The sequence below is a fragment of the Nyctereutes procyonoides genome, unplaced genomic scaffold (assembly GCF_905146905.1).
Source record: "Nyctereutes procyonoides isolate TBG_1078 unplaced genomic scaffold, NYPRO_anot_genome, whole genome shotgun sequence".
NCBI lineage: Eukaryota > Metazoa > Chordata > Mammalia > Carnivora > Canidae > Nyctereutes > Nyctereutes procyonoides.
Window position 1 is genome coordinate 40,696,600 of NW_026575125.1, and position 26,683 is coordinate 40,723,282.

Consider the following 26,683-nt stretch of genomic DNA (forward strand, 5'->3'; position numbering starts at 1 on the left):
AGTAACTGGCATATATGACAACTACCTAAATGATGTTTATAAAGTATACCTTGAAAATAAAATATACTTTATGGATGCTAAGTATTCTTAAAGTGAGTATGGTGTTCTTTTTGAGGAGTTCAGCTGGGTAGCCATACACCCATCTACAAACAGGCAACTGAATGGAGAAAACAAGTATACGAGGCTATTAAGACTTTAGTGCTGTTTTCTGATGATTGATAGACTTCCATTTGTCAAATGTAGGTTAGTTTGTTAGGCTCATTAATAAAATCTTTTATAAGTGTCCCTGCATGTATGCACATAATCCCAACTGGCCTCTGCCAGAGACCCCCTGAGTGCCATCCTTAGTCCCCAGTTCCACACCCACAAAATCAAAGAAATTAGCATGAACCAGGAGCATCTCACCCAACTGTAGGCACAAGTGTGCATTGGTGGAGAATCAATTGCTCTCCAAAAGAAGATGGTTCATTAGAACAGCTGAAGTAGATGGTTAAAATAAACAACTTCAGCTCTCCTTATAGGAGTAAACACTATTGTACTGAAGAAGTGAGTATGTATACAAGCCCTAAAATTCAGCCATCGCCAGCAGCAAACACTTTCACCATTATGGGCCATGCTGAGACAAAGCAGCTGACAGAAATGCTGCCCAGCATCTTAAACCAGCGTGATGACAATAGTCTGACTGGTTTAAGAAGACTGGCTGAAGCTCTACCCAAGTACTCTGTGCACAGAAAAGCACCACTTGCTCCTGGAGAGAATGATGATAATCAATTTCCAGATCTTGTGGAGAATGTCAAGGAGGCTTCCAAGAACCAAGCAAACCAAATTGAGTCAACTTCTGAAGATAGGAAAGAAGTTACTGGGAGCTGCTATTTTATATTATGATTATATGACCATGCTATTTTATATTATTTATAGTATAAATTGGCTTGGCTTTTTAAAGTTTCGTTCATGGATCTGATAAAATCGAGATCTCTAATATTTTTAAGCCCAAGCCCCTTGAACACACCGCCACTCTTTTCAGTTTTTGCTTATACTCAATTCATTCTTTTTGCAGCTGATTGAGCTGAAGAAGCTTGGAAATAAAGTTTAAAAGGTTAATAAAGTTGCCTAGTAAAATAAATAAGTAGTCACTCAGACCCTTTGTCCTATTTCACCTGAGCTTCCAAACATCATATATTAGGCGATTTTAAAGTTTATCTCAGGACACGTGGGGGCTCAGCAGTTGAGCATCTGCCTTTCACTCAGGGCGTGATCCCAGGGTCCTGGGATCGAGTCCCACATTGGGCTCCCCACGAGGAGCCTGATTCTCCCTCTGTCTCTCTCTGTATCTCTCATGAATAAATAAATAAAATCTTTTAAAAAATAAAGTTTATCTCAGTAGAATCATGTGGTTTTAGTACTTTGAAGGGGCTGGACATTTTTTTCAGTCCCCCATCTTGCAGATGAGAAAATCGAGGGTCAGAGTGTTTCCTCACTGAACTACAGCATAAGCCCCTTGACTTTCCCCTAGGATCACTGGGAGAACAATACTCAGCTCACCCATCTTCTGCTGTATGAAGCGGTTTCTAACTCTCAGGTGCATTTTCTCCTTGGCTGCTCACATGGTACTCTGTATAGATGTCCAAGGGCTTATAACACCTTATACTATTTCTTTATCCATGCTTTCCTTGCTATTAAAAGTGTGATCTGTGGACCAGCCATATCAGCATTACCTAGAGCTCATTAGAATCTCAAGCCCCACTCCAGATCTGTTGAATAAGCTTCTACATTTTAACAAGGTGTTTGGGCGGATTCATACACACAGTAAAGTTTGAGAAGCTGTGTCCTCGACCATTAGTTCCTTGAGCGCTAGGATCACGGCTTAGAAATCTTTGTATTCCTAGAGAGCAGTTTAGGGTCCAATCATATCAATATTTAATAAATTTTTATAATCGAATGTCACAATCCAGTGCTTCATTTGTTCTCTTCTTGATTTGCTTTGGAATAAAATACATTCTACAGTATTTACTTTTCCCCCACTGTTTTGTGTTGAAAGAATAACCATGGTCTCTGCCCACTCAGACTCCTTGGGAGCTTTAAGAGCATCAGTGGTATTCACCAGAAACAGATAAGAGCACAACAATTTCTGACTGAAATTTTCTTCTGACATGTTTTTGTATTCAAGTTTGTTTTATTCAATTAGGAAACATGTTGCATAAAGCCAATGTGGTGATTTGTTGATGCCGGGGCTGAGTTAAAATAAAAAAGCTGTCAGCTGCTTGCTTTGGATTTATGGGGAAAGTTAGTCACTTAGTCTCTTCTCAGATTTGTTACCCTCCCTCTTTATGTCTTGATATCTTCCCACTTCTAGTGTTCATGGATGAGCTTGGCCATGATCAACAAACCATCTGCAAGATTGTCCAGGGAAGTGTTCGGTGTTGCTCCAAATTCAGGGGGGAGTATGGTGGTGATAATGATTAATTGTTTCCTGGAACAAAGGCTTAATCATAAATGTAAAATTTGAAAGCAAAGTAAAACCCTAAATTCACACTCTCCCCTTCATTTACTTTAAGTGGTTTTTCTTTCTGTTTCCTCAGTAGAAATCTAGCAGTGTCTTCATATGAGACTTAATTTTAATTTCTTATGCAGAAGGTATTTCTTTGCATTAAGTTGGTATAGACCAGGATTCAGGTGGTATATGATCACTCCCTTCCTATTACTGTTCTAAAGGTAATCTAACACAGAAAAGAGAAAGATATGCATAAATGTGATGCTCAGGTTTGAAAAGTCAGAGGTTTCTAACTTGAACCAGGGCTCAGCTTGAAATGATACATCTTTGCTCAAGTGTATTGTATTATAAATCTTTTGGTGTTAACATGTACTTGTAAAGCAAACTAAATGATCGAAGGCTATGGCAGTAGGGCGGCATTTGAGGCCTCTATGGTATTCTACATACTAAATCTGACAGCACTACATATAGGTGCTGTCCTGATTATTGTTATATCAGCATTAAGTACAGTTGACCCTTGAACAATGTGGGTTTGAATTGTGCAGGTCCACTTCTCTGCAGATTTTTTATAAATATAGTCTAGTACTGTAAATGTATTTTCTCTTAATTTTTTTCTCTAACCTACTTTATTGTAAGAATATAGTATGTAACACATAGAACATATAAAATATGTGTCGATCGACTGTCTGTGTTATCAGTAAGGCTTCCTGTCAATAGTAAAGCTATTAGGGATCCCTGGGTGGCGCAGCGGTTTGGCGCCTGCCTTTGGCCCAGGGCGCGATCCTGGAGACCCGGGATCGGATCCCACATGGGGCTCCTGGTGCATGGAGCCTGCTTCTCCCTCTGCCTGTGTCTCTGCCTCTCTCTCTCTCTCTCTCTCTCTCTCTCTCTCTCTCACTCTCTCACTGTATGACTATCATAAATAAATTTTAAAAAATTTAAAAAAATAATAAAGCTATTAGTAGTTAAGTTTTTGGGGAGTCAAAAATTATAATGGATGGGGGGTCAGCATCCCTCATCACTATGTTGTTCAGGGGTTATATCAATAAGGAAAAATGTAAACCATGGGACACATAGCAAATAGATGCTCAGAGTGTTACAGTGCCCTTCCTCACCCTTATAAAACTCGTTTCTATGGGTGAGTTTTTAAAATTGTAGTGAAAAGTGACACAGCATGAAAGCCACCCTCTTGAGCTTTAAATGAGTGCATTTTTATGGGAAAATGTTGCATTCTTTCTTCCTCCACCGACCCTGCCTCAATTACATGGGAAGAGGTACCTCCCACCTTATTTGAAGGGGCAGAAATCTTTTACATGTGGTTGGATTTGGGTTTTTAAGTACTATTAAATAAAGCAGCTACTTATTATGTGTCAGTCTCTATGTTAAGCACTTTACATATAAAATCTCATTTGATCTTAGCAACCGTAATACAACAGATCTGTTCTTAACCAGCCTTGTTGTTGAAATACTTCTTTTCTCCATCCTCTCCTTTTCACCCCCGTCCTCCTCAACCTAATGTGTGCTGTTGGCCTCATGGTCACTACATCAGCCTCCTTGTTGGGGCACCTACTGAAGATCTCTGCTTACTTCTTGCCATGCATCCCATACACAGCAGGGCAAAAAAGCTTAGAAGTTAAGAGCGTAGGCTTTGTGGGTGATTTTGTTATCATTAATTTTGTATTGTTTTGTGACACTTTCTGTCTTGGAACTCTTAAATCATTTCATTTTCTCCCAAACTAGATTGTCAGCTTTTTGAGTAATCCAAATAATGTATACCTTTGTTTTTAAGTCTGGACCACTTTCTTAAAGAACAAAAACATCAAAAACTGAGCAGCAACTTACATTCCAGGTACTTTCATAAAATTAACCTTGGTATGTCCCACAATGATTATCATAGGATATTGAGATAAGCCAACAGATACCTGTTTAAGAACTCAATCCTCCACTTTAGTCATTTGATCTCCTGTCAAATAGGACATGATCAATGGAAACTGATCTTTGCTTATGTTCTTCTCCCTGCCTGGAATCCCTTGATCATTCTCCCCCCTTTCCCACTCCCTTACCCCAAAGCTTCAAATTCTGTCCTTCCTTTGGGACTGGCCCGAGTTCTATAAGCTCTGGTAAGCCACTGACCCCTGACCATTTGAAATAGTCATGTCAGAGTTGCAAGGAACAGCAGTGTAGATTTGAGAATCATCAGACCTAGGTTTGGTTTTTTTTTAAGATGTATTTTGTTTATTCATGAGAGACACAGCAAGCAGAGACATAGGTAGAGGGAGAAGCAGGCTCCTTGCAGGGAGCCTGATGTGGGACTCGATCCTAGGACCCCAGGATCACAACCTGAGCCCAAGGCAGATGCTCAACCACTGAACCACCCAGGTGCCCCTGACCTGGGTTTGATCTACATTCTACTACATATTTCCCGTGTAGATCCCCACAAGCTATGTTCATGTTTTTAGTTTTCTCATCCGTAGAATGAGGATTATGACTGCTTTGCCATTATTTTGAGTAGTCAGTGAAATTAAGTGAAAGGACTAGCCTCAATGTTAGTTCTTCTCCTTAATCATACAAAACTTTAGAGTATTACTTTTCTCATTTCATATTTTTCCAAAATGACCCAAAACTCTCTGTGGACAGTCACCAAGACTTCTGTTCCTGCCCCTTGTTGGTCTCAGGCAGCCAAATACTGCTTCAGCCAAAGAAGTACTCTTTGGATGAATACAAATATGAGCATGTTTGAGGTGGCTCTAGTACTCTTACAGATGCCAATCAGTCAGGAACTTCTGAATACATGTGAGTACTGAATCTATGAGCTGAACACTGTAGGATGGCGGTAGGAGGATGGAGAGAACTGTTAGCAGGGTACCAAAAAAGAAGAAGAAGAACATGCTGGGTCTCATGGAACATAGTCTTGTGGTAGGCAGCTCGTCAGCCCCGCAACTCCAGGATGTCTATAAGACTCCAGGCTTGCCCTGCTCTGCCATCCTAAACTTGTGGCTTTTTCTTTACACTGCTAAGATGGTTCTCTTCATCAACACCTCTAAGTATTGTGACTGTACTCTAGGTAGAAAGAATGTAGAGGTGAATGGCAAAAGGCCAGCGAAGTCTTCCCTTTTCGTCAGGAAAACAGTAACTTTCCCAGAAGCCTTACTCCGTCGACTTATGTCTCATTTGCCAAAGCTTGATCACATAGCTATCCTACCTTCTAGGGAGGCTGCGGAGGTGACTGTTCTTCCTGGGTCCATCATCTTGAAAAATGGAGGTTCTGGCAGTGAAGGTGAAAAGAATGGGTATTGAGTAAGCAACTACCAGTATTTGCCACATGAAACTCACCATCTGTTCAGTTAGCATACACCAGGAACAGATGGGAGGAGCAAAGTTTAAGAACATATCCAAAAGCAACCCAAAGGTTTCTTCAGAGGGGTAAAGAATGGGATAAAATAATTTGGATACGTTCTCCCAGAAAGTGAATTGCCAAGAAATTTCTGAAGAACTTTTGGAACAAAATTATTGCTGTTGTGATTAAAACAAACAACTGAGGACGCCTGGGTGGCTCAGCGGTTGAGCACCTGCCTTCAACCCGGGGCGTGATCCTGGAGTCACCAGATCGAGTCCCATATCGGGCTCCCTGCATGGATGGAGCCTGCTTCTCCCTCTGCCTGTGTCTCTGCCTCTCTCTCTCTCCCTCTCCCTGTGTGTGTGTGTATGTGTGTGTGTGTGTGTCTCTCACGCAGGAAGCCCGATGTGGGACTCGGTCCGGGGACTCCAGGATCACGCCCCGGGCCGAAGGCAGGCACTCAACCGCTGAGCCACCCAGGCATCCCAATAAAATCTTTTAAAAAAATAAAACAACTGGCAGGGTGCCTGGGTGGCTCAGTCGGTTAAGCATCTGCCTTCCGCTCAGGTCATGATCCCAGGGTCCTCGGATGGAGCCCCGCATCAGCCTCTCTGCTCTGCTCAGTGAGGGGTCTGTTCTTCTCCCCCGGTCCCTCCTCCCTGCTTGTGCTCTCTCAAATAAATAAATAAAATCTGAAATAAAAAATAAAAAAACAAACAACTGGTTCACATATCCCATCAGACATGGAGGATTTATGGATGGACTTGGATGGAGCATAGAAAGGCTGGAAGAGTTTTCATGGGCTTCTGTCCCATAAGGTCATGGTGCTTCTATGTTCAGAAAGCTGAATACAGACTCAGAATTCATTTAGATGATGATTCCCAAGAGGAACTACTCCTAAGCCACACATGGTGCGGTTTACTTTCAATATGGAAATTGATGTTTAGTCTCTAAAGTTGAGTATTCTCTGGAATCAGAAACTCCCTTAATCCCTTTTGAAATTTCTGACTTAGGAAATCCAATCTCAAGAGAGAATACAAAGTTCAGGGAAAAATTAACATTTTTTCTAAAGTGCATATAGATTCTGGGTTTAGACATAAAAGTGAAAACAATAATTGTATCATCCAGAATTACACCAGAGAAACAGAATTATTAGGATACATACAATAAGAATTTTTAAAAGATTTATTTATTTATTTGAGAGAGAGAGAGCGAGTGTGCAAGCAGAGGAAAGGACAGAGGGAGAGGAAGACTGCTTGCAGACTCCCCACTGAGGAGGGAGCCTGACGCAGGGCCCAATTCCAGGACCCCAAGATCATGACCTGAGCCCAAACCAAGAGTCGGATGCCCAACCGAGCTACCCTGGCACCACATATTAAGAATTTTACTGCAATGAATTGTCTTAGATGATTATGGGGGCTGACTAGGTGAAGTCCAAAATGCTAAGTCTGTAGGGCAGGGCATCAAGAAGGGCAGGATGGAACTCAGGCACAAGTTGGTGCAGCTATCCACAGATGGAATTACTTCTTCAGAGAAGCTTCAATTCTGCTCTTAAGGCCTTCAACTGATTGAGTCAAGCCCACCCAGATTCTCCAGGATAATCTTCCTTACCTAAAGTCAACTGATTTTTAGACGTGAATCACATTTACAAAATACCCCTAACTTAGATTAGTATTTTTTTTAAAGATTTTATTTATTTATTTATTTATTCACGACACACACACACACACAGAGGCAGAGGTGCAGAGACACAGGCAGAGGGAGAAGCAGGCTTCATGCAGGAAACCTGACAAGGGACTCGATCCCTGGTCTCCAGGATCACGCCCCAGGCTGAAGGTGGTGCTAAACCGCTGAGCCACCAGGGCTGCCCAGATTAGGATTTGATTAAAAAACTGAGGACTGCTGCCTAGCCATGTTGACACATAAAACTGACCATTACAGTGATGGTCGGTGTTTCATTTTGTTTTCAGTTTCCATCAGTGAACACTTTATTCTTTGTGAAAATAAATCACAAGCCCAGACAGGCTTCCAAGAAGAGAGAGAGTCAATATCATCAATCTGTGGCATTGGCATTAATACATATTTGGTCTATGAAGGTCATTAACCATCTGGTAAAAGGAAGCTTCATTGATTACAACACATCCTTTGGGTATCTGCTGTTGCCTGATTCCACTAAACTGTTTTCAGTTTATTGATAGGAAAATTAGTTCTCCAGCTCAACTGAAGTTCAACACCTAAAAAAGGAGGAAGTATTTCAAGGAGTAGGTGTGTATTTCTTCATTTGTACATCATTTCCTCATGCCACGAATGTTTAATGAGTATTGGGCTAGGTTAGCTGGCTATCTGCACTCTCCCTTAGGATAAAAATGGTGGCTGCCATTACACTTGTAGAAAAATATTACTTACCAAGACTGACTTAAGGATACATTTTTTTAAGACCTAAATAAACAAGAGCACCTGGGTGGCTCACTTGGTTAAGTGTCTGATTCTTGATTTCCTCTCAGGTCATGATCTGGGGGTCCTGGGATGGAGTCCCACCCCTGTGTTGGGTTCCCTGATCAGTGGGGAGTCTGCTTCAGGATTCTCTCTCCCTCTGCCCCTCCCCCCTCTAAAAATAAATATTTTTGAAAATAATAAAACCTAAATAAATAACCATTAAAAATGGTGGATGCTTTAGATACTCAAACCTACATGAAAGCATTTTGTCTTGAAGCGTAATAATGATGTGGGGCAAACTATTTTCTTTCTGAGCCTCAGTTTGCTTACCTGTAAAATGGAAATAATGATTACTATCTTGAGGGTTTTGAGGAGGATTAGATGAGAAAATATCAAATGCTTGGAACACAGCAAATGCTCTACAAATACTGATTTTCTGCCTCCTTCCATGAATATAGTCTCAATTTGACAGCATTATTTTGGATATCAATAAATAGCAAAGAATCAAGTGAGGTTACCAGTGCCCATGAACTTGTCACACTGGCCATATACACTCTTACTGTAGTTTCCTTTGTATTTACTTACGTGCACATAAAGACCATTTTTACAAGTTATCATTTCAAACATGAATGCAGATAAATTTGCCAGGTATTTACAATTGCTTTTTTGTTTGAAAAATTCAGCATTTTCCCAAATTTCATCTGCAGATGTTCCTGTGAGTCATAATGGTGACGTTCTGAACAAATGTTAGATGCCACCAGATTTCACAGGTTTGAAATCGTTTTTGACTCAGGAAAAAAGGGAGCATTCCTCAGTTCTCCATATCAGACTTTCTCAGGTCTGATCCGCAGGTTGGCAGATGCACATGTTGTTTTGTTTTATTATTAACTGTTAATTAGACAATATCACTTTGTTTTCCCTAAAAAATGAAAATAAATCTAAAATCATTTTGATCCCCGCTTCTTGTGGGTAACCACAGGGATCAATTTGGCCTGTATCCTTCCAGACCATTTGTCTATGGACACATATGTTACATGTACAGGCAGATGAATTTATATGACAGTAGATATTTTACTTACCTAAGGAAAATGGGGCCCATTATTGATTTTTATCGTGTACAGTTTGGTGTAATGGGTAAGAGAGATTGGAGAGAGGACAGAAGGAAGAGACAGCTTGCCAAGAGTGATCAATTACTTCTATTTCGTTGGCCCTTTCACTTTGCTCTTCTGAGCCTATTTCTGGCAAGTTATACCACCATAGTGTCTGCTGTGCACATGCAGAAGCAGTTTAAGGATCTGACAACCAGTTTCATCAATGGGTGGACTCAACAGAGACAGATATGCAGCCCCCTATGCCTTCTGAAAGTCTCACTCCACCGAAGTCCATCATCAGTTCCATTTGACAAATTAAAAAAAAAAAGAAATATGGCTTTGGCTTTCGAGTGCAAACCAGGGGCACCCAGCTGCCTTAGTCAGTAGAGCATGCCACTCTTGATTCTGGGTGGTGAGTTCGAACCCCACATTGAGTATAGAGATGACTTTAAAAAAAAAGAGTGGGGGATACCTGGGTGGCTCAGTGGTTGAGCATCTGCCTTCAGCTCAGGTCATAATCCCAGGGTCCCAGGATCAAGTCCTGGATTGGGGTCCCCACAGGGAGCCTGCTTCTCTCTCTGCCTGTGTCTCTGCCTCTCTCTGTGTCTCTCATGAATAACCCAGAATCTCCAGAGCAGACAAAAAACTAACAAATGAAGACCAACAAAACCAAAGAAAATCTTTTTCTTTCTGGCCTAAGGACCAGGAAAAGGGAGGAAGCCAGTCTAGTACAAGAGAAACCTTTGACAACGCCCACTCTAATCCAGCCAAAGGTGTCAGAAGAGACTGAGTAGAGACTGAGTAGGCTAAGACTCTAACTACAGAGGCCCATCCAGTAGCCTCAGGTGGCTAGGGGGAATGCTGTCCTCTCCCTCTGGGAACACCAGCCAAGGCAGTGGGAGTGTCAGCAGCACTAGGCAGCCTAGGGAAGCACTCTCCTCCCCCCGCCCCTGGCACCCATCCAGAGTGAGCTGGGGCCCCAACCACACCAGGCAGCCCTGGGGGGAGGCATGCTCTGCCCCTGCCAGCAGCATCAGCAGGTACCCAGCAAAGAATCCATACTACCATGCCTCCCCCCCAGCAGCAGCAGGTAACCAGGGTGAGCACTTTCAGCCCCTGCAGACCTGGCATCTCCCAATCTCCCATCTGGTGATCTCCTGACCCCCACCAAGTGGCAGGTGGCTGGGAAGGCACTTTCCTCTCCCGCTAGTGGTGTCGGACGAGAGATTGTGGCGGAGTGTGGACATCTGCTGCTTCCCTCCCACCTGGCATCAGCAGAGGATCCAGAGTGATGCTTCCCCTACCGGGTGTTGCCGTGTCAGTGGAGACAGAGTGAGGAATCTGGACTTTCACCCTTGTCTGCCAGTGGCAGCTGGCGCCCCTGAAACTTCCAATCATAAAGTGGAGGAAGGATCTTAGAGAGGAGGGAGCTGGAGAAAGGATTATTTAAATCTGGGAAGTTATGAAACACACCTGATGGACCCAAAGGTAAAAATCAACATGCCTAAAAGTCTGAGAACAGAACCACAGTGTGGAATACCACCTAAGTTTTGATGGTGGCTTTAAGTAGCACACAAACAAAGCAGACCAGAATAGCCCTTGCAAGGGTTCGAAAAATTAAACTGTCATTGCAACCACGGTTCACAAAAGTAGGCCACGATCTGTGCGCTAAACCTAGAGTAACTGCCTGCTAGCGTAGAATATTTATGTAGGATCCAGTCTCCTAACATCCAAAATGTCCATGAGACCATGGCAAATCGCTCATCATGCCCAGAACTAGTATAATCACAACTTAAATGGGAAAAGTCAATTAACAGACATAACACTGAGGAGGCGCCTGGGTGGCAAACTCTTGGTTTCAGCTCAAGTGATAATATCAGGGTCCTGGGATTGAGCCCCCAGTCACGCTCCGCACTCAGTGGGGAGTCTGCTTGAGGATTCTCTGCCTCTGCCTCTGCCCCTCGCCCTGCTTGTGCTCTCTCTTTCTCTCTCTCAAATAAATAAATAAATAAATATGCTTAAAAAGACACAACACTGAGATAAATCAGTATCAGAGTTACCTTACAAGGACTTTAGAGCAACCATCATAAAAAAAATGCTTCGATTAACAATTACATATTCTCTTGAAACAAATGGAGAAAAAATAAAATTTCAGCAAAGAAACAGGAGTTACAAAAAACAACCAAATGGAAATTATAGAAGTGAAAAATAATCAGAATTAAAAGCGAACAGGGGCGGGGGGGGGGTGCACCTAGGTGCCTCAGTCCGTTAAGAGTCTGCTGTCAGCTCAGGTCATGATCTCAGGGTCCTGGGATTGAGCCCCGCATCCAGCCTGCTTCTTCCTCTGCCCCTCCCCCTGCCTGTGCTCACTCTTGCTCTCTCTCTCAAATGAATACATAAAATCTTTTTTAAAAAAGCAGACTGGATGGGCTCATAGTAGCATGAGGATGACAGGATGGAATCTGAACTTGAGGACAGAACAACAGAATTTCTCCAATCTGAATAAAAGAGAGAAAATAGTTGAGGGAAAAATATCCCAGTCTCAAAAGCCAGTTGGACAATAATAAAGGTACTAATATTCATATCATTAAAGTCCCTAATGGAAAAGAGAGAATGGGCCTGAAAATGAATTCAAAGAAATAATGGCTCTTAACTACAGACAATAAACTGCTGGTAAGAAAAGGGGAGATGGGCAGGGGAATGGGTGAAATAGGTGACGGGGATTAAGGAGTGCATGAGCACTGTCATGATGAGCACTGGGTATTATATGGAAGTGTAGAATCAGTATATTGTACACCTGTAACTAATATGATACTGTATGTTAGCTGTACTGGAATTAAAAATTTTTTAAAGATTTTATTTGGCTCAGGGCATGATCCCAGCATCCTGGGATGAGTCCCTTGTCAGGCTCCCTGCGGGGAGCCTGTGTCTCCCTCTGCCTATGTCTCTGCATCTCTCTCTGTATCTCTCATGAATAAATAAATGACATCTTTTTTTAAAAAAGAAAATTATATTTTAAAAGTAGGAGAGGGGGAAAAAAATAAAAGTAGGAGAGGGGCACCTGGGTGGCTCAGTTGGCTGGGTATCTGTCTTTGGCTCAGGTTGTGATCCTGGGGTCCTGGGATTGAGCCCTACATTGGGCTCCCTGCTCAGCGGGGGAACTTGCTTATTCCTCTCCCTCTGACCCTCCCCCCTCCTCATGCTCTAACTCGCTCTCTTCCTTGCTCTCTCAAATGAATAAACTTTAAAAATCTTTTAAAAAGTAGGAGAGTAAAGGGGACTAAATGAAAATAAGTTTTCTACACCCAGTAGACTGTGATCAGTTATATATGCATATTTTAATACCTAGAGAAAGCATTAAGAAAACTATATAAAGTGATATACTTTAAAAACACCATGTAAGTCAAAATGGAATTCTAAAATATATTCAAGTAACCCACTGTAAGGCAAGAAAGGAAAACAGAAGAATGAGAAATAAAGGGAATAATAGGGCAGCCTGGGTGGCTCAGCAGTTTAAGCGCCCAGGATGTGATCCTGGAATCCCAGGATTGAGTCCCACGTCGGGCTCCCTGCATGGAGCCTGCTTCTCCTTCTGCCTGTGTCTCTGCCTCCCTCCCTCTCTCTGTGTGTGTTATCATGAATGAATAAATAAAATCTTTTTAAAAAAGGGAACAATAAACATTAGACATTAGCCGTAAAATACCAGTAATTATGTTAAAAATGAACAGTCTAAATACATGAGTTAAAACACATCACAGAATGGTTTTAAAACACAACCTAACTGTATGCTGTCTACTAGAAAATCACTTCAAGGGCGCCTGCGTGGCTCAGATGTTGGGCGTCTGCCTTCAGCTCAGGTCTAGATCTCCAGGTCCTGGGATCAGTTGGCCTCCGGATTCCTGCTCAGGGGGCATCTGCCTCTCCCTCTGCCTCCCCCTCCCCCGCTTGTTTTCTCTCTCTCTCTCTCTCTCTCTGTGAATAAATAAAATCTTAAAAAAAAGAAACTCACTTCAAATATAACAACCTAGGTAGGTAGAAAGTAAAAGGATGGAAAAAGATATACTACCTAAATTTGTAAAAGGAGCACTTATATTAATATCAAATAAAGTAGACTTCAGAGCAAACAAAATTACCAGGAACAAAGAGGGATACTGCATAATGATGAAAGGGCCACTCCACCAAGAAGACACAGCAATCCAAAATGTGTATGCACCAAACAGAGCTTCAAAATACATGAAGCAAAACAGAAGTGAAAGGAGAAATCAACAAATCCACAATTATAGTAAAAAACTTCAATACTCCCTAACTACTAAACATAAAATCAGCAAGACTATACAACTCAAAACCATAAAGCAACAGGATCTAATTTATAGGACACTCCACCCGATAACAGCATAATTCACATTCTTTTCAAATACCCATGGAACATTCACCAAGAAAGATAGCTCATATTCTGGGTCATAAAACAAACTTCAATAAAAGAACTGAAATCATACAGAATATGTTCTCTGACCATAGTGGAATCAAACTAGAAATTAATAACAAAGTAAAATCTCCAAACATTTGGAAACTAAACAACACATTTCTCACTAATCTATAGGTCAAAAAGGGAATTTCAAGAGAAATTGTAAAAAATACAATGAACTGAATGAAAATGAAAATATAACATACCATAATTTGTGGAATGTAGCTAAAGCAGGACTGACATGGGAATCTAGAGCACTAAATGCTCCCTTACATTAGAAAAGAGGAAAAGTCTCAAATCAATCACGTAAGCTCCCACTTCAAGACACTAGAAAAAGAACAAAATAAAATGAACTCAAAATAAGCAGAAGGAGAAACATACTAAAGAGCAGAAATCAATTAAATTGAAGATAGGAAAACAATAGAGAAAATAAATTATATAAAAAGCTGTTTCTCTGAAAAGATCAATCAAATTGATACACCTATAGCAAGAAAGAAGACATAAATCACTAATATCCCAAATGAGACAGGGGAATCTTGCTACAGACCCTGTAGCCATTAAAAGGAAAATAAAGTCCTCAACCCAGTACCCACATTCTTTGGAAGAAAGATGGTATGTGAATGTCTGTCCATAGCAAATACATAGTCATCCATGAACAAAAATGTTTATAAAATCTGTCACTCTTCAGAAAAAAAACTTGCAAACTATTAAATTTCTTTGACACTCCTCCTCCCCTCCTTCCCCAGAAAGAACTACTGTATGATTCAGCAATCCCACTTCTGGGTATATGTTCAACAGGAATAAAGCCATTGCCTCAAAGAGATATCTGTACTCCCATGTTCACTGCAGCATTGTTCACAATAGCCAAGGTTTGGAAATAGCCTAAATCCCTTTCAGCAAATGAATGTATCAAGTAAATGTGGTATATATGCATACACAACAATATCATTCAGCCTTACAAAAGAAGAAAATCCTGTCATTTATGACAACAAGGATGACCCTGGAGGGCATTATACTAAGTGAAATAAGCCAGACTGAGAAAGACAAATACTATATGGTATCACTTATATGAGGGATCTTAAAAGATTTTTTTTAAATTGATGAGATGAGCACTGGATATTATACTATACGTTGGCAAATTGAATTTAAATAAAACATAAAAATATTTAAAAGTCAAATAAATTAAAAATAGAAAATAAAAATAAAAGGTCAAAGTTAAAAGGATGACTGGGTGGCTCAGTGGGTTAAGCGTCTGCCTTCAGCTCAGGTCATGCAATCAAGCCCCAGGTCCAGCTCTCTGCTCAGGGGAGAGTCTGCTTCTCCCTCTGCCCCTCCCTCCCCGCCCCCATGCTCTCTCTTATGCTCTCTCTAGTATTCTCTCTCTCTCTCTCTCTCTCTCTCTCAAATAAGTAAATAAAATCTTAAAAAAAAAAAAAGATCAAAGTCATTGAACCAGAGAGTAAAATAGTGGTTATCAGAGGCTGGAGGTGGGGGAAATAGAGGTTGGTAAAAACGTATGAAGATTCAGCTATAAGATGAATAAGGTCTGAGTATCTAATGTATACCTTAGTGACTGTAGTTGATAACTGTATATTTTTTATTTTTATTTTTATATATATATTTTTATTGGAGTTCGATCACTGTATATTTTTTAAAGATTTTGGGATCCCTGGGTGGCGCAGCGGTTTGGCGCCTGCCTTTGGCCCAGGGCGCGATCTTGGAGACCCGGGATCGAATCCCACGCCAGGCTCCCGGTGCATGGAGCCTGCTTCTCCCTCTGCCTGTGTCTCTGCCTCTCTCTCTCTCTGTGACTATCATAACTAAATAAAAAAAAATTAAAAAAAAAGATTTTATTTATTTATTCATGAGAGACAGAGAGAGAGAGAGAGAGAGAGAGGCAGAGACATAGGCAGAGGGAGAAGCAGGCCCCATACAGGAAGCCCAATGCGGGACTCGATCCCAGGACTCCAGGATCACGCCCTGAGCCGAAGGCAGGCTCTTAACCGCTGAGCCACCCAGGTGTCCCGATAACTGTATTTTATAATTAAAATTTGCTAAGAGAGTAGAACTTAAATGTTCTTACCAACAAAAAGAGTAAATATGTGAAATGATGGCTGTGTCTTTAAATAAAGGAAAACTATGAGAATTCCTAGGCATTTAAAATGACAACTTAGATAAAATGGACTAATTCCTTGAAAACCACAAACTACCAAAATTCAGCCAATATGGAATTTATAATCTGAATAGTCCAATTACTATTAAAGAAATTAGATTAGTAATTTAAATAGTCTTGAAAAAAGAAAGCTCCAGATCCACATGGTTTCACTGGAGAATTCTACCAAACATTTAAAGAACTAACACCAAATTTACAGTCTTTTCTAGAATACCAAAGAGAAAGGAACATTTCTGTGTCGAGGGTCTCCAAGACCATGCCCAGGCTCGATAATGCACTAGAAACTCAGCATACAGTCAGACTCGTGGCTATGATTATTACAGTGAGAGGATGTAGAGCAAAATTAGCAAAGGGAAAAGGCACATGGGGTAACGTCCAGAGAAAACCAGGAAGAAGCTTCCAAGAGTCCTTTCCCAGTGGAGTCACACAGGATGAACCCAACGTCCTCCAGCAAAGCATTGTGACAACACATGTGAAATGCCATCTATCAGGGAAGCTCATGAGAAACTCAGTTCCCAGGGCATTTATCAGGGGTTGGTCATATAGGCACCCTCTGTCTCTAGCACTTACCAAAATTCCAGACTCCCAGAAGGAAAGCAGATGTTCCACATAAACCATATTGTTTGTATAAACAGTTTAGGCACAGTGAGCCACTCTTATCAGTCCCAGTAATGACGGGAACCCTCCTCAGATGCCAATCCAGGACTAACCTTGCAAGCAGGCCTTTCAAAGGATAGCATTCAGGCCTGCTGTATTAACTCTTTTCTGCACAGCTTGGAAATCAGGAGACTCAAAATTTAGTTTCAGCATAAGTCACATATGTACAAACAGTTTAGGCACTTATCAATTATGGGAATGGTGGGAACCCTCCTAAAATCCAAGTTCCCAGTTACCCCCAAAGAGGTTGTGTGTTAACTCTTTTCTGTACAACTTCCCAACTCCACTTCTGAGGCAAGTATTAGCCTAATCCCATAACCAGACAAAGGCAGTGAGGGGGGGAAAACCCTCAAAACTTCTCTCATGAACTCTGATAGAAAAAGCTACAACAAAATATTAGTGATACAGAGTCCAGAAATGTATAAAAAGAATTATACACTGGCCAAATGGGGCTTATTCCAGGGATGCAGGGTCAGTTCAAAAATCAATCTCCAATCAATGTAATCTACCATATCCACAGACTAAGGAAGAAAAATCATAAGATCAGGCAGCCCCGGTGGCTCAGCGGTTTAGCACCTGCCTTCAGCCCAGGGCCTGATCCTGGAGTCCTGGGATCGAGTCCCACATCGGGCTCCCTGCATGGAGCCTGCTTCTCTCTCTGCCTGTGTCTCTGCCTCTCTCTCTGTGTCTCTCATGAATAAATAAACAAAATCCTTTTTTAAAAAAAGAAAAGAAAATCATACAATCTATCAATTGGTGCAGAATCAGCATTTGAAAAAATTCAGCATGCATTGCTGATAAAAAAAAAAAAAACTCTCAGCAGGGACGGCTTAGTGGTTGAGCATCTGCCTTTGGCCAGGTCGTGATCCCGGGGTTCTGGGATCAAGTCCCACATCAGGCTCCCTGCATGGAGCCTGCTTCTCCCTCTGCCTGTGTCTTTGCCTCTCTCTCTGCGTGTCTCATGGACAAATAAATAAAATCTTTAAAAACAAACAAACAAAAGACTCTCGGCAAACTAGGAAGAGGGGGGTACTTTCTCAACTTGATAAAGAGCGGCTAATAGTTTTCTTTATGGTGAAATATGGAATGTCTCCCACCTTATGATAGAGAACAAGGGAAGTATGTCCACTCATATCACTCTGACTCAACATAGGCCTGAAAGTTTTAGCCTGCACAATGAGGTTAGAAAAGGAAATAAAAAGCACACAGATTGGAAGGGAAGAAATAAAACAGTATACTCACAGACAAGTTGATTGTCTATGTAGAAAGTCCCAAAGAGTCTACCAGAAAACTTCTAGAATTAGTAAGTGGGTTCAGCTAAGTCAAAGGATAGAAGATCAACCCACAAAAATTAATTGCATTTCTATGTACTAATAAACAATGAATGAGAAAGCTGAAAATAAAAACATAATACTATTTATAATCACTCCAAAGAAAATAAAATACAATATATGCTTAACAAAACATGTACAGGATCTATATGCTGAAAATTCCAAAATGCTGATGGAAGACATCAAAGAAGGTCTAAACAAGTGGAGAGGGCAGCCTGGGTGGCTCAGCGGTTTGGTGCCTGACTTTGGCCCAGAGTGTGATCCTGGAGACCGGGATCGAGTCCCATGTTGGGCTCCCTGCATGGAGCCTGCTTCTCCCTCTGCCTGTGTCTCTGCCTCTCTTGCTCTGTGTCCCTCATGAACAAATAAATAAATGGAATCTTTAGAAAAAAAATAAACGAGTGGAGAGGCACACAAATCCTCTTCATGGATTGGAAGACTCAGTATAGTAAGGATGTCAATTTTCCCCAAATTGATCTATAAGTTTAGCACAATCCCTAACAAAATCCCAGCAAAGTCTCTCTCTTTTTAAAAATATTTTATTTATTCATGAGAGACACACAGAGAGAAGCAGACACACAGGCAAAGGGAGAAGCAGGCTCCCCATGGGGAGCCCGATGCAGAACTTGATCCCAGGACCTTGGGATCATGACCTGAGCCTAAGGCAGATGCTCAACCACTGAGCCACCCAGGCACCCCTCAGCAAAGTTTCTAAAGATATAAACAAGTTCATTCCAAAATTCATATATAGAGAGGCAAATAACTTTGAATGGCTGAAGCAATTTTGAAGAATAAAGTGGGAAGAATCACTCTACCCAATGTTAAATCTTACTATATAGCTATAATAATCAGGACTCCAGGATTCACAGAGGGATAGACAAAGAACAACAGAACAGAAAACAACAGGAAATCAAAAAATAGCCCCACACAATTAGTCCAACACAACCATGCCCAACTGTTTTTGACAAAGGTGCAAAAGCAATTCAACGGAGGAAAGATAGTCATTTTAACAAATTGTGTTTGAGCCATCAGACATCTATAGACAAAAATATGAATCTCGACCTCATTAAGTTCACATTTTATACAAGAATTAATTCAAAATGAATCATGGATTTAAATGTAAAATATGCAACTATAACACTTTTAGAAGGAAATGTAAGAGAAAATTTGTGGAACCTGGCACTAGGCAAAAATGTTTCTTAGACATAACACGAAAAGGACAACACATAGATGCAGACTTTGAGAAGTGAGACTTCGTTAAAATGAAAAATTTTGGTCCGCAAACTCTCTTAAGATGAAAAGACCAGCTACGGACTGGGGGAATAAACAGCAGACCGGGTATCTGATGAGAACTTGTACCTAGAATATACCAAGAATTCTCAAAATTTAACAGAAGCAAACACTACAATTAGAAAATGGATAAAAGACATGAACAGACATTTCACCAAAGAGGATATACAGATGGCAAGTAAGCACATGAAAATATGTCAACATCGTTAGGGAAATGCAACTGAAAATAAAGAGATATCACTATACACCTATTAGAATGGCTAACAAAATTATAGTGACAATACCAAATGCTGGCAGAGAGGTGAAAAAACTGGATCTTTCATACATTGCTGGTGGGAATATAAATTGGTACAGTCTGGAAAACTCTGGCAGTTTCTTGTAACACTGAACTTACACTTACCATCCGACCTAGCAGTTGCACTCTTGGGCATTTTTTTTTTTTACACTCTTGGGCATTTATCACAGCAAAAGGAAAACTGATGTTTTCTATATGACTGTTCATAGCAGTCTTGTTTTTAACAGGCAAAAATTGGAAGCAACCCAACCGTCCTTCAATGGGTGAATAAATACACTGTAGAACACCAAAGCATAACAATACTACTACTCAGCAGTAAAAAGGAATGAACTTGGGTGGATCTCAAGGAAATTATGCTAAATGAAGGAAAGCCAATTTCAAAAGGCATGATTCCATTTACATGATATTCTTGAAATAATAAAATTACAGAGATGGAGAACATGTTCGAGGTTGCCAGGGGTTAGAGTAACCGAAGGAGGTGACTGTGACTATATTGGGTAGTAGGAAGAATCTTTGCTGTGGAGGAACAGTTGATTGTGGTGGTTACATCAATCTACCGGTGATAAAATTGTGTAGTACTAGATGTGCAGACGCTGAAATGAGGGCATGTAAAACTGGTGAGATCTGAATAAGGTCTGTGGATTGTACCAATGACAGTATCTTGGTTATGTAAGATATTAGCATTGGGGGAGACTGAGTAAAGAGTACATGGATCTGTTGCGCAATATTTTTTACAGATCCTATGAATCTATAATAAAACAAGGTAAATCCGAAGGACTATGAATGTTTTAGAACTCACACATTTGCCTATTATGAAACCGAACAACATCTTTCTTATGTAAATCAGACAAAATACAGAAGAGCCTACATTTTTGTTTAGCCAAGAAATGTAAATGAAAAGGACAATATGAGTTCATGGTAATTGCACATGGTCTATTTCCAAACCCAGAGAAGTAAACCGAAAAGGGTTTGTTGCTTAAACATCTGTATGAGTTAGGATTCCACCAGAGGAGCCAACCAATAGGACATTCTATACACACCCGCACACACACACATTATTTATTCATTCATTCATTAAGATATTGGCTTACACAATTGTGGGGCTGGGTAAGCAAATCCAAAATCTGTAGGGCACGCTGTCAGAAAGGAACGATCGGGCCCACCCAGATTATCCAGGATAATCTCCCTTACTTTAAATCAACTGATCAGGAGCTTTAGATCCATCAGCAAAATATCTTCACAGCAACGCGTAGATTAATGTTTGATTGAATAAGAGGGGCGGCAGCCTGACCAAGTCGACACCTCAAAAAGCCAGACATCACAGACCATTTGTGCTGGCAATTGAATAAATTTATTCAGTTAATAGGCATCCTGGCTTTATTATTATAGGTAATTCAAGAGCAAACAACTTAAATCAATAGTGGCTGACAATGAGTTTTATACAGGAGGGACCACTTACAGAACTTTAGAGTTGAAAGGGGCCATGAAAAGCTTAGTTTGTATTTCACCACGGTCAAGGCACCTCCCCGTCGTCCTCTGGGCACTTATCCGGGCCGAGGCTCCTCCCGGCAGCAGCGCGCCCAGCAGGAGCAGAGAGGAACCCACCTGGAGCACGACGCCGCGGGTGCGGGAGCACCAAGTGGGCGGAGCCTCGAGGCGCGCGGCGGTGGCGAAGGCGCCCAGCCAGCCAGAAGAGCGCGCGGCGGGCGGACGGCGGGGAGCCAGTCGGGTAGGGCGAGCGCGGCCGGCGGTTGGTGTGGGGGGGCCGTTGAGGGGGGGCTGGAAGGAAGGGGAAGAGGCGGAGCGTGGGAGCGCACAGTGTCAGGAATACAATAGTGCTCCGCGCCGCTTCAGCCGCCGCCGCCGCCGCCGCCGCCGCCGCCGCCGCCGCCACCGCCGCCGCCGCCGCCGCCGCCGCCGCCCAACCGCCTGCCCAACGCTGAGGCCTGACGGGCCGGGCGGGCGAGGGCCGAGGGCGGGAGCTGAGGCGCAGGGGGCGGCCCCGGCGGATCAGGCGGCGGGGCGGGGGGCGGGGGTGGGGAGGAGATTAGGGGGCAGGTGCGAGGGAGGGGAGAGAAGAAAGCGAGCGGTTGGGGGGCGGTTACCACCCCTACTGGACTCGCCCCGCACATTGCCGGGCCCGAGTGTGGAGCCGGGAAGGAGGGAGCGGCGACCTAGCTGCGCAAAGGTAGGCGCCACAGAAGCTGGACGCGGCGCGAGCGGCGCTGGAGGCGTCGCGCCGGGTGGGTAGCGGGAGTGGCGGCCTCGGGGAGTGGAAGCGGGTGCCGCGGAGCGCAACGTCCCGGCCCAGCCTCGCAGCGTTCCGGGGCGCTCCGGCCCCACATCGCGGTCGCTCCGGCGTCCCCGGCGTCTTCGGGCCGAGAGCGTGTGTGGGCTGAGGTAAAGTGCCCGCTGGCCCCTCGGTCGGCCCGGACAGTGCTGGGGTGGCCGCCGCGGGGGGCGGGGGCGGACGCCCGAGCTCGGGCTCGGCTGCAGCTTCGCTCGGGCAGGAATTGAGCGCCATAACTGTTGCGGCCGTTCACTCCGGTGCCCCCTCCCGGCGCCCCCTCCCTCTCTGCGCTCTGCCTGGTCTCGGGGCTCCCGGGGTCAGACCCGCGGTGGGGGGACCTGCTCTGCGGGGCCGCCCCGGCCGGATGCTCCAGGGAGCGAGGGCGCGCCCCTGGCTGTTTCGATGTTGGGGGGCATGAAGAACCGAGTGTTTGGAGGGCGGCCGGGCGGCTCAGGGAGTGGGGAGGCCCCCGGTGCTCCGGTACCCCCGGAGCAGGAGCGCGAGCTCCCCGCCGGCTGGCTAACTTTCCCTCCCCCTCCCGTCATTGTTCGGGCGCTGCCAGTCCGGGGCCGCCGCCACCGCCGAGCGCCTGGCGGTCCGGGGGGTGGGAAAACCGGGAGGGCTTTGCGAATCTTGCGGGGAAAATTTCCCACCGCTGGGCACGGCAAAGTTAACTTTTCTCCAGTGAACGAGTTGGTTTTATTCCCTCGGCCGTGGGGCGATCGATTTAAAAAAAAAAAGAGAGAGAGAGAGCCTCCTTGCAATCTTTTCTTCTCGCTTTTCAGAGCTACTGCTTTGGTGAAGTCTGGCTTTAAATTGCACAGGGCAACCTGCGTTTATTATTTGTGGGGGGGGGGCGAGATCTTGAGTGAGTGACCATAATGGTGGTATGTGAAGGCATGTTTAAAAGTTGGTATCATTGTGTAGCCCTGGGACATATGTAGTTCCCAGGCATTTGGCAAGAAACTTGTTGGGCCGCTTCTCTGACTTTCTGAGTTGCTAGGAAATCCATGGCCTCAGATGTGCGCAAGGTTTTTTGATGTGAGAACCGTTTATCTGTGAAGCTGAGGATGGGATTCCCCCCCCTCCCCCGCCATCTGATTGTATAAGAAATCAAAACCGTGTTGATGGTGATTTCAGTGGCCTGAAGGGAAAGGCGACCTCTTTCCCGGTATTGAGTCTGATAAAGATAACTGTCTGCTTCTCTCTAAACTCTCAAAGTAATGGAAAATAATTTAGGTAAAGACTGGTTGCACAACATCTTGGCTCAGTTTAAGCAACCCAGAATCCACTTTCCCAGAGTAGTTCTCTTAAATACCTTCCCTGAAGCCACTTCTTGTCAGCCTGGGGGTGGGGGTGAGGGTGAGAAAGAAGTCGGTCTGAACAAAGCATTGTATTTTATTTAATTTAATATTTTCGTAACATCTGTAAACAATGGGAATGGATTCCTACCTCTATACCCTTTGAATTGAATATCGTAGTTTTCATGCTTTTATAGTGTCATGTGATTACTCTCTTGATAAGTGAAAATATATTTTTTCTTTTTTGTTTAGCCAAGGAGTATTCTACCTCCATAACATATCATTTTCTTTTTCATTTAAAGTGAGCTCTGAGGGATGAGCACTGGGTGTTATTCTGTATGTTGGTAAATTGAACACCAATAAAAATTAATTTATTAAAAAAAATGAAAAATAAAAAAAATAAAGTGAGCTCTGAGCTGAAATACTTGAATTGTAAAAGATAATACCTCGCTTCAAGGGGTGAAGGGATTACATGAGGTCTTTGGGACACACTTCTCAGTATTAGCTACCATCATTACCATCTTTTCTTTAACTGTGGTCTTCTCTACAGTTTGATGTTTTTTGTTTTTAGAAAGAAGAGTTCTTAACCCAATATCTTTGCCTTAAAACAGTTCCTTGCATTTTTCATCCAATCAGTTCTGGAATAGTCAGGGATACAGGTCTGGTTCTAGAACCCACACATTCCGTCTCCCACCTTTCTGAGTCACATTGCTGTGCTTTGGCAGTGTGGTAAGTGCCTTCTCGCTTTTAGTATCCTGTGAATCTTGGTCACGGGTGGGAGAAAGTGGAGAAGGGCCTTCTACTCCTTCCTGAAGTGTTTGTGATCAACTGGAAGCCAGGGGGGACTCAGAAATAACCTTAGGGGTGCCCATGACCCACCTTCTGGCCTGTAGATGAAGTTTCCATAAGTAGGACACATGATGATGCAGGGCTTTCATCATAGTTGAGACAAATGGATTAGTGAAAGTAAAAATCAAGAACCAAGGATGTTAGGCTAGTAGGTTGGTTATGATCCTCTCCTTTGATAATTCTTCTCTTTTCCCTCCCTTGTGTTTCATCAACAGTAACAATCCATGTTTCCCCTAAGCTATACAAATCTATTTTTTCTTTTTGCCCATTACTTTGAGGTCTGAGTAGAACTAGGCAAGTATTTGGGGGAATGTAGGGGAAGGCAGGAGGCATTGGGTCTTTGGGAAGACATGGCATTACAGAGGGCTTTTATAAGCCTTGATCAGGGAGGGATACAGAGGTTGAATATTATCATAGGACATAATGCACCTACTTCCTCATAGAGGTTACATGAAGCAGGAGCTGAGAAAGGTAGAGATCATATGCTGGCTTACATTTAAAAAAAAATCTCTCATCAGGGAATAACTTACCTCACTTTATAGGTGAAGGATGGGTGTTGGGTGACACCCATCTGGCACTCTCCTGAAGTGGCTTATATGGGGACAGTTGAGTGGTTAAGCAGTTTCTCCCTGTTCAGTTATAGTGGCTGGGAAAGCTGAAGCATTCTGGTTTGTGGGGAGAATTTAGGGTGAATGGGTAAAAAAGATGAGCGAATAAAAAGGTGCTAGCAAATGGTCATTACAGACCAAGTAACTACCTTTTTGACTTTCTATTTTCTGAAATATTTGTGACTCCCCCATGGTTATTTTGCCTCCTCCCTGTAGTAGGTCTCTCCTTAGACAATAGTAGCAAAGCTCTTACCATCAGAACTGCCTCTGTGCTTCTCTGGGGGACAGAAAGAAGGGTCCTGGGGAGAGTTTACCTAAACCCACAGCTAAGCTTGGGAAAAGTAACTCAGAGGGCAGTCAACTGAGGAAAGTAGGTGGGGGGCCTGGTGTGGGAAAATGGTACTGGTGTTTTTGACTAATAGGAGATGCCTATGCGTTTATTGATACTCTTTAAGCAGTAAATAATCTCTGTCACAACCCAGAGGCCATAGCTGAGCCTACTATCCAAGGAGCTCCTTGTCCCTTGATACGAGCTGATAGGCAAGGATATCTGAGCGCGGAATGTGCTTTTTGAAATGCTGACAAGAGAATATGGTACCAGCATGGCCAGTACACCAGACCTTGTGTTTTGGAGTCTTCTGGGAAAATTCTTCCATTTTTAGATTTTAAAAACTTATTTTTATTATAATTGCAAAAAGTTGCAAGAATAGTACAAAGAACCTCCTGTATTCCCTTTACCCAAGGTCACTAATTATCAATAGTTTGCTCCCACTTGCTTTATCATCTGTTCTTTCTGTTTCTTTTTCTGAGCCATTTGAAAGTAACCATTGAGAGATTGACATTGTCAAGGGCATCCTGTCCTAAAGAGTGGCTCAGGTGTATCCATGGGGTATAGCAGAATTTTGGTGGTGATGCAGGGCCCCAGAGGGAGAGTGAAGTCTACCTATAGCTGTAAAGCACATCTGTGTGAGTCATATGGAATCTCTGGTGCTAGATATAGAAATCAGTATCAATTGTAAAAGTGGTTAAATTTGTTCCCAACTATGCCAAACTTCAATATTGTTAGGAAAATCCACTTCACCACTCCGCAGCTTTGCAGCTGTAATGTATTCTCCAACATTTTCATTTAATTCATTCAGCAAACATCTGTTGAGTGCCTCTTATTTGCTGGGGGTATAAGAAGTGAAAGATAACTCACTTCATCCTATTAAGAGTTCAACATCCAGCGTAAAGGAAGAAAGAAATCTACCGTCACAGTCATGGGGAAGAGCATTTCTGTTGAAGGAGTTTACAGGAGGTGCTTAGAACACCAAACTGGTTAAGGATCTGAAGAATAGATACATGGGAGTCGAATGTGAGGATCCATTTTCTCTGAGACTTGCTGCTCTTAGGTGACAAGGTTCATGAGTTAGGGAAGCCTTTGGTTTCCTATAGCCAGCACAAGCTATGGGGTCAGGACAACTTGGATTTGAATCTACCACTTGATCTGGGCTGGTACTTGACTTCTCTATGCCTCAGTTTCTTCATCTGCCTAATTTGACATGTCCAAAGTAATAATTGAGGTAATAATTGCTCTGTAAACATTCATTTTTATCTCCCTCCCTCCAAATGCAGTATGTGGGGAAATAAGGTGAGCAGTATTAAGTGTTAAGGTGGGATCCAAGGAGGTGTTTCTATTTTTCCTACAAATATGTAATTGCTAATTGTATTGAGAGCTATGATGGAGATCACTGTAAGGGATAATAACAGCAGCTATGACTTGTCAACCATTTTTTGTACACTGAGCACTGTGCTAAGTATTTAACATAGAGTATCATGCTGAGGTGTAAGGCAAAGGTGACTTGCCTGTGGTCACACAGCAAATAAAAGGTAGAATGCTTTTATAAGGGAGATGAGCAAAGTGCCCTGGACCCTGAATAATGAGAAGGAATAAGCAAGGTAAAAGAAGGATTGTCAGGCAGAGGGAACACACCAGGTGTTGTGAGGACAGAGGTGAAAGAGAGATGTGGAAAGGATCCATAGAGATTTGGCTAGGACCCAGGGAAAGAGAGATGAGGTAGGCAGGGGGA

General features: G+C 42.8%; 1 protein-coding gene across 3 annotated transcripts in view; it reads left to right on the plus strand.

The window, feature by feature from the left end:
- Nucleotides 1–21,286: 21,286 nt before the first annotated feature.
- JADE3 (jade family PHD finger 3) overlaps nucleotides 21,287–26,683 on the plus strand; it is a 134,110-nt gene continuing 128,713 nt past the window's right edge. For 2 of the 3 annotated variants that reach the window (XM_055339095.1, XM_055339097.1), the window contains exon 1: nucleotides 21,640–21,754. The gene's annotated coding sequence lies outside the window, so the exon portion shown is untranslated. Of the gene's footprint in view, nucleotides 21,296–21,639; nucleotides 21,755–26,683 lie in introns of those variants that run through there. The other variant, XM_055339096.1, reaches the window with a different exon arrangement.